Source organism: Diabrotica undecimpunctata, chromosome 4 (genome assembly GCF_040954645.1).
Source record: "Diabrotica undecimpunctata isolate CICGRU chromosome 4, icDiaUnde3, whole genome shotgun sequence".
In the NCBI taxonomy this organism is placed as follows: domain Eukaryota; kingdom Metazoa; phylum Arthropoda; class Insecta; order Coleoptera; family Chrysomelidae; genus Diabrotica; species Diabrotica undecimpunctata.
Window position 1 is genome coordinate 1,274,413 of NC_092806.1, and position 13,393 is coordinate 1,287,805.

A 13,393-nucleotide genomic window follows, 5' to 3' on the forward strand; every position below is an offset into this window, starting at 1 on the left:
TAGGATATTTTATCTATAAAAACCTTTATTTTACTGCGGTGTAACACATAACTCTTGTGTAAAAAGTACCAACGTATAATTCGAGTCAAACTATACTTCATTAGAGTTTCTTGATGATGCTCTAATGACGTCACGCCATGCGTGTTGGCAATATGTAGTCGAAAAATTAATACTCAACGCTGCGACTAAATTTCTCATCCCATTTTAATAGTTTAACAATTTGGAAAGCTTCCTTCATAGGATGTGCATCATTAAACTCACATTAGTCATTAACGGCTAATGATTATTTAAAATATGTTTTTACTTATTTAAAAGGATTGATACTTTGATTAAAAACATTGAAAAAAATATTTATTTAAGAATAAATTAGTACAAATTACTAACAATGTTGTTACAGTTTTCCGATTACATTAATTAAAATTGTTTTGACCGAGTGTGCCGAAATATAATCTGCGAAACAATAAATGACAATGACTACCTTCTACATCTTACAAAGGCAATAAAAAGTTTGTACTACCAGACAAAAATGGTGTTCAACACTAGTGAGAAAAGACGTTAAGAAGAAGTCGTTAAGAAGAAGTCTCTGTCTATAATAGATTGTGCACACCGAAGATATTCTAATGATCATCATCATTAACTTCTATGCGTCCACTGCTGGACATAGGTCTCCCTCAGCTCTTTCCGTCTGTCTCTGTCTTGTGCGGCTTGCATTCAGTTATTGCTAACACGCTTCAGATCGTCCATATATATAGTTGTTGGGTGTCCTTTGCTCCGTAGTGATTCTTGTCTTGGTCTCCACTCGACAATACGTTTTGTCCATCAGTTGTCTGGTAATCTGGCGACGTCTCCTGCCCAATTTCATTTTAGCGACGCGATTTTTTTTATGACGTCTGTAGTTTTTGTTCTACAATAATTTTTGTTGTATTTCTTCTTTTGGGATTGGGTCTCTTAGAGGGACATCCAATATCTGGCTCTTCATAGCCCTCTGAATCAGGCGAATCTTATTCACTACCTTTTTTGTGAGTGTGAGTCTTAATGTGAGTTTTTTTGTGTAATGTAAAGTGAGTACAGGTAACACACATTGGTTAAAGATTTTCCTTTTGAGGCATATGGGTAGGTCCGATTTAAATATATAGTTTAATTTACCAAACGCTGCCCAGGCTAATCCTATGCGATGTGGGAGCTCCCATGTCTGGTTATCTCTGCCCAACCAAATTCCATATCCTAAGTACTTATACGATGCAGTATGCACAATATTCCTTCCATCAACAGCAATATTTCGATTTAGTACCAGGTTAGTCATTATTTGCGTCTTGTTTATATAAATCTTTAGTCCGATCTCCAGGGAAGCGTGGTATAATTTTTCAAACATTATTATTGCATCATCCATATGATCGGCTATAAGGACGATGTAATCTGCAAATCTCAAATGACTGAGCTTCCTTATGAATGTGCTTTCTTACAAGTATGATCTAAAAGCGTCGTGAATAGCTTTGGAGAGACGATGTCTCACTACCGTACTTCTCGCTGTATACATAATTTATTTGTTTCTTATTCAGATAGTCTAACACTTCTTCTTCACGCGCCATCTCCTCTAAGAATGTTGGCAATCATCATGGCAATTCGCACTTTCGACGCCGCTGCTCTAAAGAGGTCAGCAGAAGTGCAGTTAAACCAAGCTCTCAAATTATTTAACCAAGAGATGCGTTTTCTTTGCAACATGTTATAACGCTCGCCCCTCATGATATGTCTCAGATATTGAAATTTTCTGACTTTAATTGTATTTAAAACCTCTTTATCTTTTCCCATTCTTCTCAACACCTCGACATTCATGACTCTATCCACCCAACTTATTCTTAATACACTTCTGTAGGCCCATAACTCGAAGGCTTCCAATCTGTCCAAAACATCTTTCTGTAAAGTCCAAGCCTCTAACCCATAATATAATACGGAGAACACGTAGCATCTCAGAAGTCTTATCTTTAAAGAAATTGAAATGTCTCTGCTGCAGAGTACTTTTTTCAGTTTGTTGAAAGTCTAACACTAGGTGTTAGACTAGCTGTGGCATTTTGGTAGATATATTTGATTATATTAGTGTAGAGATAATTTATTCGGCATTCTGTCAAAGTTTTTAAAATTCTCTGATGGCTTATGGTATCAAATGCTTTCTCTTAGTCGACAAATATCAGTGCCAATGATTTGTTGTATTCTGCAAACTTCTTTATCAGGTTCTTTATCACTAGTAAGTGGTCATTAGTGCTGTATCCCGATCTAAATCCAGCTTGTTCTCTAGGCTGATAGAAGTCCAATTTAGCGTCAAGTCTTTTTTTGATAATTTTTGTGAAATGTTTATATATGTGTGAAAGCAAACTGATAGGACGGGTTTTTTAGATCTAATGATACATTGTCGAAAGGGCAAGAATTGAGCGCTGTAAAATGGTTCACGTTTGGCTGCATTTCACAAGATATTAACGGCCAATAAAACGTAAACAATTTTCAAATTTAATCACCCTGTACACATCTTTTTTAAACAAATTTTAATAACTTTTTGAATTTATTACTTTTTGACCTTTGAATAAACTGCTGTTGCAAAAGTGTTAAAAATAATATACGAAAACTAAATTCTCTAATGACTAAACGTTTTTTAGCGGTTTTAAAGAATAAAAATTTTACTTTTCGTTTACTAATTTCGTACAGTCGTAGAAACAAAGTCGAGAAAGAAATTGAAAGGATGTTTGAATGACGGTGCAGCAATTGTTACGATGTAAAATAAGATTCCTTTTCCTTCAGTCGTTATGGATATTTTCATTTCATCGTTTTGATAAGCATCTTAAGCCAACTCATTAGCCACGAAGTATCGTAAATCTCATACTAACGAAGCATTCTTTCAGATGAAGCTGTTGTTTCTAATGAGGACTGAGCCACAATTATGAAAAAATTAATGTTGATTATATCAAAACGAGGAAAAAATCATTTTGCAACTTCGTTGAAGGTGAATAAACTTTTTGCTATCGTTACACGATGCAGAAAATTATTTTAACAGAAAAAAATTATTGCCTATTTTAAATCATTTCAAAACAAGAAGTATAAACTATGATAAATATTATACCGCAGATAAAGAAATATACAGGCAAGCTCGTAAACACTTTAGGAATTACGGGAAAACATTTTTGTGCAAAATGAAAATTATTACGCAATTATTTGTGCAAAATAGGAGATAAAGTTTAGCTAACAATGTAATAAAAAAAAATAAAAAAAATTGCCCACGTTGAAGACATGAAGGAACAATAATTGGTTCAAGATTATGTGACTATAAAATTCTCGTTTTGCTAACTTTTGTGCTAACACTAAACTAGAGCATTAACCTTTCACTGCATGATTTATTTTTCGCCACAAAAAAGTATACAGATTGGTTTTTAGAAAAAAATTCTGAGCAACAGTTTTTTTATTTTGGAAAAATAAAGTGTTGTTATAAACAACATTATGCAAATAAGAATATACTCAAAACATTATTTAGGAACAATGAAAATTTTTGAAACAGTTCTTCGATTTAGTGAAGCTGGTTGCTACAGCACACTTTTCGCAGAACACATGTGTATAGCCATTGCACTGTGAAAATTTGCACAATATTTGTCTTTCGGACCATAACGGCCAATGGTGAATTCCACACATTCGAACATCCTTTACTGGCATCACCTTTGATGGGCCCTTTCTCGTCGTTAATTGTAGCGCATCCTCAGTTTCACTTGCTGAAGGTCTTCCCCTCTTTGCAATCGTGAATCGATCCCCTGTCCTGCAAGTTGTGCTCTAAACTGAGACTATGTGACTTTAGACTTCGCACCAGTTCTATGTCCAGCTCAATTCTTCTAAAGAATCCAACTATTAGCAACTGTTAGATCCAGTAGATGGTAAAGTATTCTAAAAAACCATTTTTTACTCCTTAAAATAATTTTATTCCGTTCCATATTGCTGTGCAACAAATCAACACCGCCCATATGACGGTTGTATTCTGGTACAAGATATGGACAACTTACTTCTTTTGTTCTCTTTTCTTTCTTGTCATATCTCTCGATAGTAGTTTTATGAACTTCGCCAGCGAAAATCGATACAAACGTGATTAATTTGTTATCCTTCCAGACTAAGCTACTTATTTAAACAGCTTCGCCAATACTTACGCAACTTTTCATCCAAAAGCTTACAATTTGAAATCCCATTTCTTCCTTTAAACTGTGAATAACTTTGTTGGTAGGTACTGCTTCATGTAGTGCCTAGCTTTGATAAAGCTCATTGACCTACCGATATTGTTCCAAAGGAATTTCGTCCAAAAATGCTTTATTAAGGTGGTCTATTATTGGTATAATTTTATAAATTGTATCGTAGTTTGGATTTTCACGGGATAAGGCGTTCTCGTTATTATCGAAAAGTAATAATTGTCTGATTTTTTCGTACCTGTTAACTGACATAGCATTTTTTTATTTTTTCAAAGCCAATTTCTTCTGACCAATATATCCTTGTATTGGGCAAATGAACAAGAAACATGTATATTGTAATTCCAATAAACTGCTTTATATCACTTCGTGTAATATTTAGTGGTTTGTTAGATTTCTGACATATATATTAGACTCTTCCATAACTTTGTCTAAAAGGCTATCTGTGAAGAATAAATTTTAGTGGTTTGTTAGATTTCTGACATATATATTAGACTCTTCCATAACTTTGTCTAAAAGGCTATCTGTGAAGAATAAATTAAATATTCATAGAACTTTTTAATTGTAGGATATAATTTAGAAGACTCATCAAACCTATCTTCGCTATCCCAAAAGCATATCTATTATATCGGCAAATTCCTTCTTGTCAGTTAGCGACATTTTATCTTTCCAACTCCATGATGTTTTATCTAAAAGACGAAATTTACTAGATATGCATGATGTTATTTGTGAAAAATATGCGTAGTACTGTATACCGCAAAAAATACGCATTTTACTTAAACTTAAACTAACAAAAAAATCTGAAGAACGTATTATCTAATCTTGTACACTACCTAACTGGGAAGACACAATATTGGTGACCAAAATAAATGTTTATTTTTAGTATGTTGTTTTTAAACAATACGATGCAGTGAAGGGTTAAGATGATTTTAACCCAGATATTACTACCGTCCTTTTAAAAGGCAGTGTAAATTATGCGTAATTTAGGTTAGTACAGCTACCAACTGATAGATGGCTCTAGATGGAGTGTTTTCAAGAGCCAGCATTCGACAAGTTTTAACGATTTTAGTGCGCGCACATGTTGTAATTGTGAGGTTATCTGTGTAAATTGCCAGGTTTTGGACTATAAAATGGATGCTTATAATTGGAGGTAAGTCTAGAATTAAAAAACTGTTATTTCACGGCATTGGCATGTGGATTATTGTATAATAGGGACTTATGTACGTATATTCCTGGCTCGAATAGTTGTCACGTTGTTTCAAAGGCTCGCCGCTTGGGATTTCATTTTGTTATTTTAAAAGGACGGTAGTAATTAGTACTACCAACGTGCGTATTGTTTCAGGAGGCCTCTCAAATTGCATGAGCTATTAGAAAAGCTTGATTCTGATGAAATCCCAGTCCCTCCAGATGGTTTGATCATATTTCCCCCAGAAAATGCCAATGATGATGTCACCGATTGCGACTCAGGCGATGAAGAACTAACTACAATAAATAATTTACCGGGTAGTCAGTTGAGAAACGATGTAGAACTTGTTTTTGACAACGCGACTGAATTACCAAAAGATTCTGTGAATTCCAGCCTACCAGAAGAAGATTTGGATGATGACAATATAACATTAGCTTTGTGTCTTTCCAAGGAAAAGCTGCCCCATAAATTAGAGAAGAGAATATCTGCACACTGGATTCAAGGAGACTTGTATCAATACCCTGATTGTACTTACTGGAAAACTCAATTTGGACCGAAAATGACTCAGTCGCCGATGGAAATTTTCAATTTGTTTTTTGATGATGAAGTCATCAATCTTTTGAACGACATTACTTAAAATGAGATTCGATGTTTTATAGGCGTTCTTGTATTAAGTGGTTATGTGGTTGTGCCGAAAAGGTACATGTACTGGGAAAATCGTGACGATTCGCACAACGCAATGGTGGTAGCTGCTATATCTAGGGATAGATTTTCCCACATAATGAAAGTTTTGCATGTTTGCAATACCTTGTCATTAGATAAATTTGATAGATTTGCCAAGATGCGACCCCTGTTCGACGTAATAAACAAAAAATTTATACAATTTTCCCCTTTAGAACAACATCACAGCATAGATGAGGCAATGGTTCCGTATTTTGGTCGCCATCCCACAAAACAATTCATCAGGGGAAAACCAATCCGTTGGGGGTACAAAATGTGGGTAGGAGCCCTTCGTCTGGGATACATAGTTTGGTTTTCTCCTTACCAAGGTAATTCCACTACAAAACCTGAACAATATAAAGTCCTTGGATTGGGTGCATCAGTAGTTCTATCCTATGCAGACAGATTAAATAAAGTATGGCCTCAAAGGCAATTCCATCTTATTTTTGATAATTATTTTACTTCTATCCATTTACTGCATAAGCTAAAACAAAGAGGCATATTTGGTACAGGCACTGTAAGGGAAAATCGTACCATGAAATGCCCTTTACCCTGTTCATCTATTATGAAAAAAACTGAACGTGGTAAATACGAGTATCGTCCTGATAAAAATACAGGAATAATGGTTTGCCGCTGGCATGATAATAATATCGTTTCTATTGCTTCCAATTTTGTACCAGTAATGCCTTGCTTCTCTGTAAAGAGATTTTCACAAGCAGAGAAAAAACATATTCAAGTTCCTCAACCAAATATTGTTAGAATATACAATAACTTTATGGGTGGCGTTGATCGCAGTGACCATAACATCAGTTTATATCGAGTGTCCATAAGAGGAAAGAAATGGTATTTTCCCCTTTTTGCTCATTGCGTTGATATGGCTATTCAAAATGCGTGGCAGATTCACAAAACTCAAGACAGTAAACTGGATCAACTTGAATTTAGAAGATCTATTGCAAATAATATTTTGGAAACTTTTAAAAAAGAAACAAAACGCGGACCTTCTAAGCGGAATTCGAATTCGGTAGCCAATTCAAGATATGACGGTATTAACCACTTGGTTCTTTATCAAGAAAAGCAATCGCGATGTGGATATTGTCACAAAAAGTCCAGTTTTTGTGTGAAAAGTGCAAAATACCTTTACATCCAAAATTTTGTTTTAAATCCTTTCATTCTTTGTAAATTGATACTAATAAAATATATATGATATCTGGTACCGTATATTACTACCGTCCTTTTAAAAGAACATGTCAAAACTTGACAGGTATCGTCATAAAAAAATATATGATTGTGTTTTTTGGTTCCATATGCTATAATTTCCATGAAAATTCGAAATTAATTCAAAATGTTAACAATAAAAGTTTCAGTAATATCTGGGTTAAACAGCTTCTTGACATTTGCCATTTTTTTAGAATGACTAAAGTAAGAAACCTTTTCCTATTGTAAAACGAGATGTAGTAGTTCTATTTGGATACTATTAGCAGTTTTTGTCACCTCTTTTTTACAACGTGGTCTATCCACGAAATTCTGAGTAACCTTCAAGACAAAATATTTTAAAAGCTTTCACCTTGTTCAGATATTTTAGGAACCTTAAACTGTTTATTATTATTTACCCAATACCTTTCTGGCAATAGATTGAAAATTATAAATTTTCAAGTACTTTTAATTTCAATAGATATATTTTAAATATCTCTGTCATTATTTTCCACAATTTTGTTTTAATTGTAACTAAGTAAAACTGGCAATACAATAAAAATTTTATTTTATATTTTTTTCATCAATCCAAATTTATTTATAACTATTGATGACCTGTCTTTTTAAACTATTATTATACATTGAAGGTCCTCAATAAACGACAACTATTGGTTGTCAATGACAAGCAAAAAATCTTTCTTTGTTTAGTAGTTATACGCAAAAAAAATCAATATGCTTTTCATTCTATTCACTCAAAGAAGAGACAGAAAAAAATTATGGTGATGATTGTAACAAAGATAATAGCAATCCAATCATTAAGTTCAGGCGTGATAGCCATGGGGATAGAAACAATATTTCAATATGAACTTTCAAGTTGTGTATTTAATTTATTTTAACATCAGAAGTTTATACACTGCTTTCGACAGAATGAAAATTGTGAACGAAAATTTATCCATTAGGTCATAATAAAAATTAGGTCACTTCTTCTTGCAAAATAAAGCTTTGTATAGGAGTTTGTGTAAGGGGTTTGTTAACTATTTGTTACTACTTGTATTTTAATACTATATTTATTTCTGTACAAATAGGTTTACAATATCAGCCTGTACAATAACAATACATCGACTAATTAATAGACAATGACTAATTATTATTGATTGATTTCTATTCTTATACCATCCTTGTTTTTATACTTGTAATTATAAATAAAATTGTATGTTTTTGAATGTCGCTGGTTCATTGTAGCTTCAATTATAAATAATTCAAATATTGACTTATTTTTATACTGTAAGCCTTTTTGCTTTTAATGTTTAAGGGTTAAGAACTTACTACATCTACCTCTTTTAAAAATAAAAATTATAATTGCGGGATTTAAAGGACCGCCCTTTCCTCTTTACAGAAAAAATTAAAGAAATATTTTCCTAAAACTAACTTTACAAAAATTAATAATATCTTAACTCTATGCAGTGTGTTTTTTTTTCTTTATGGTCTGCCTTTTACTACACATAGGTTCACTTGTACGAATATATTCTATTTATATGTACAGCTGGTTCCTAAAAAACTGATACGACTCTTAGTAATGTTATGATATTTATTTAACTGCTGTCTTTATTCAAAGGTTCTTATTTTAATTTATTAAACAGCACAATAATTTATATTAATTTATTTAACGAACAATACATAATTTATATAGGCGAACGTGACAATTAAAAATCGCGGGCGCGATCTTCAGATCTTCACTGACTCTCCATATAAAAATTTTGTATTTATATACGAAATCCTGATATACTAGAATACTCGAGAACATCTAGTTGGATGATTCACCATAATTTGAATCTAGATCCTCCGCCGAAATTTCTACAACAAAATAGAATATTAGTCATCATATTTACAGTTATTTTAGGCCGTGATATTTATCGTAACAGTAAGATCTAATCACCTTGAGCAGTGTATGTGATTGGTCTGATATTAATACGAACAAAATAAACAAAAAAAAAACAACAAACAATTGACTACATATGTTAATTTATAAATTGTAATAAATATTTAGGTCTTAATTATATCTTATAATTAATTATTTTGAATTCCTTCATTTTATAAATAGTATATAAATGATAGCTTTTCCAAAAAAATAGGGTTGTTATTATTTTTATTATTATTAAGGAATAAAACAAACGTCTTTACTCAACAATAAATTAAAGCAAGAACGGTAACCAAAATAAAAGGTAACTGGGCACTACCAGAGGCAGCAAAACATTTTAACATAAGCAGAACCAGTTTTTCTATTAATAAAAAATGGAGGGTAACAAGAAACTCTCGAAAGAAAGCGAGGGTCTGGCAGACCAAAACTATACTAAATTTAGGTATGTAAAAAGAACATTAATATTTTGTAATATTTCTATCAGCATTGATAACATCTTGTAGTCTTCGGTCCATCTGCGTGAAAGGAACTATGAAATTGTCTTCTTCAGAGAGCTCTTTCCAATCCTATTGTATACCATGCCACAGCTCGTCAACATTTTGAGGTATAAAATTCGGCCGAAATAATCGCTATATAATAACCTCCCACACATTCTCGATTAGGTTTAAATCTGGACTGTAGCTGGACCAACGTTTCGATGCTGTTATTCTGAAGTCACTGGTTTATTATATTTGCAGTGTGAAAAGGAAAATGATCTTGTTGGAGGATAAAATTATTTTCTGGATACAGCTGTTCTACACTAAAAAACATGATGTTTTCTAGAATATTCAGATAAGTCTGCCTTACAAACCTGCCATCAATACGCCATGCCATTCCCATTCCTCTAGATGAAATCCATCCCCATACATTGACGTTAAAATGACCAGCTGCTCAATATCTATTACCATGTAGATGATTTAATCCATTATTATCTGGTCTATACACCCCAATTTTGCCCTTTTTAGAAGAAAAAAAATTTTTTCATCTGTAAATATTACCCTATCCCAGAAAAATTCATTTTGTAGCTGATGATTTAAAGCAAATATGTCTTGATTGCTTCTGTTGTGGTGTAAAAGCTTGTTTTTTGCTGCAGTTCGGTACCTATGACGCGATCTTTTAATTCTGCGCTAAGTTGTTGTCATTTTTCCCGGAAACTGTGACATCTCTTGCAGTTTTCGTATCTTCAAAAAGATTTTCTTCTAATCTCTCCAAAAGCGTACGATTTTCATGAGCGGTATATATTTTTGTTCTTCCAGAACCTTGCTTTCTTTTAAAAATTTTTCGTTCTCTCCATCTTTTGTTAATATTATAAACTGATTATAAACTGTTTACAGTAAAAGGGTTCGTTACGACAGATAGTGACCAACCATCTTCTAATTTCGTTATAATTATTGCTTTTAATTCTTTGCTAGCATGTGGAGCCATTTTTTGAGGTTGAACAGAAGTTATCTGACAAATTTAAAGATTAAGCAGTGACAGTGACATTATGTAAATAATAAGTATTTATCCTTTAAAATATACTGCTCAGTTTTTAGCTACATTTACAATTAAACTTAGATTAAATATTTACTTTAGAGATCTCAACTGACGTTTAAAATTTACAAGTTACTTTATTAGATGACATTTACAATTTATAATTTACAATTTACGTTATTTCAAAGATTTTAATTGATTCTTACGTTTATTTTAATGATTACTTCTTAATTCCCCTTTATGTACTTTTACTTGACATTCCTGACAACTGTAATGTATATTTTGCTTTATTTTTTCACCTCAATGTGCTTCTATCTTTTTCTCGTCTGTCATTGTCTTAGGTACTCCGCAAATACATATTTCTTCATTTTCTTTTATACTTTAGTACTTTTTTTACATTTTACATTTAACCATAATTGTGGCTTTGGGAGCAAAAGTGGTCCAAGCAACATATTGTTGATAATTGAGTTATAGATTGCAATTAGTTCTAACGACCTAAAGTATTAAAGCAAAACCGTACTTACTAACATTTTCGTATGTTACAGCATATATCGTTCTAGCAGGTTGATTGTGCATGCATAAAAAAAATGACAAAAATGTCAACACGAATGAGCCACGAAAAGAGAACAATTTTACTCACTAGATATCAAAAAGACGACAACTAAAAAAATACGTTCTGCTAGATCATCTTTATCTCGATGGATGTCCAATAACCGAAGCAAAAAAGTATCTTTTGATATTTCTTTCATTTATACCTCCAATACATTATGGATTTTACACAAGCATTAGAACAATAAGATCCGCTATACATTCAAAAGAAAAGTTCACGAGGAAGATTTGGTATGCTTGTTCCTTTGTGTTTTATTAAAGTTTAGATTGATATTGTTTAACTGTATTGTACTCTAGGGCTAATCCACATTCCTGTCATAATTTTTAAGGGCACTCTGGTGAAAAAGGGGTATAATCCACAAAAAAAGCTAAAATTTTTGTTACTTTGATAAATACTGCACGAGATTTGATTTTTTTTACTAGTTAATGATTTGTAATTATTTAAAAACCCCTACTTTCTACTAGAAGCATATGCGCATTTTAGATACGCTCCACACATAAGTCGACATTTTTGGAAAGATGTTATATTGCGATTTGGATTATGTCTTACATATGAATGTATTTCCTGAGAGTAATATGTTTTGAAAGAAGGCATGAATCCTTAATCTAAAAGCTGCAACTTATGGGAACTATGAGAAGGAAGGCAGACAATCGTCGAATGATTAGACCTAGCTGTTTCAATCGGTTCAAGATTTATTATATTGCTGTAGTGTCCATCCAAAACAAGAACTATGGGATCATCTTCAGTTGGTTTTACATGCGAAATAAAATATTTAATTCACTGTGTGAATAAATGTTGTTGAATGCAGCCTAATGGATGACATGCTGCTATGGTTCTGGGAGGAGCACCATCTAACAACTTAGCTTTAGTGGGACAAATTCACAAATTGCGCTCATATAAAACACCATAGTGACTAGTGAACCTCTCTCAGCATCAGTGAGCAACTATAAATTATTCGTATGTTAAATTATTCTTTTACTGTAAGCCTTTTTGCTGTTAATGTTTAAGGTTTAAAACCTTACTACAGATTTCTTCTTCTTTATGTTTCCTTTCTATTAGCGATGGATATCATTTAGGGTATTTTTATCCCCTTTGCAGATACTTTATTAAAAATGCTATTAATATTAAAAAACTAAAAACAATTTTTGTCAAGCTCTTCCTCTTTCTTATCTTGATCTCAAACCTTCACAATCGTTAGTATTATGTATTGCAATTTCTAGTAGATCATGGTATAATTAGGAGTACTCTTTGAGTGTTTAATTTAGTGCTTTTCTCTTGCCTTCTACATCCTTATGACTAAAAGAGTTTTCTATATTTTTAATTAGATTGGAATTTTTTATTGAATTTTAAAAATTGAAAGAAGAAGAATATAGATATAATGCAATATTCTGTCTCAATTTGATATAGCACAATGTATGTTATTGTATAATTGCCCAAATTGTTTTAGGTCCTTTATAATACGGGAAATTTTAGTGTCACATTTTATAAACCATTTCAAAGTTTTATAGCAGAAATTTTGATGCTCATATTTCTGCAATATAATATTCTTAAGATATTTACGGCTTTGGTTAATGCAACAAAAACCGTGTTAATTTAACAGGTCATTTATTACGGCATAATAAAAGAGTCTTAATGTCCGTAGTTGTGAGGGGAGAAAGTGAAGATGACTAAAACAAAAAACACTTTACAACTTGCGGTATTTTGAGCAGAAAGGCGCGGCACCATTGGTAAGAAATTGAAGCAGAACGTATTATGTAAAAACTCAGTTCTTTTATCTTTTGCTAATAGAACAATTTACAGGATTCTTTCACCTGACTATCGTCTGAAACATGATTAACATCAAGCGTGTTATAGCATGTAATTGCTTATTATTGCTATTATCTGCCAATTGCTAAAAAAGAGTGAATCTGCGGCGTATACCGGGTGTAAACGGTATCGGCTAACTGTAATTAATTTTTAATATCAATATTTCAAATTCCATTAATAATTGTCTACGTTTAAAGTACGAAAAGTTGACCTATAAATAAGATTTTATAACTGAAGAACAG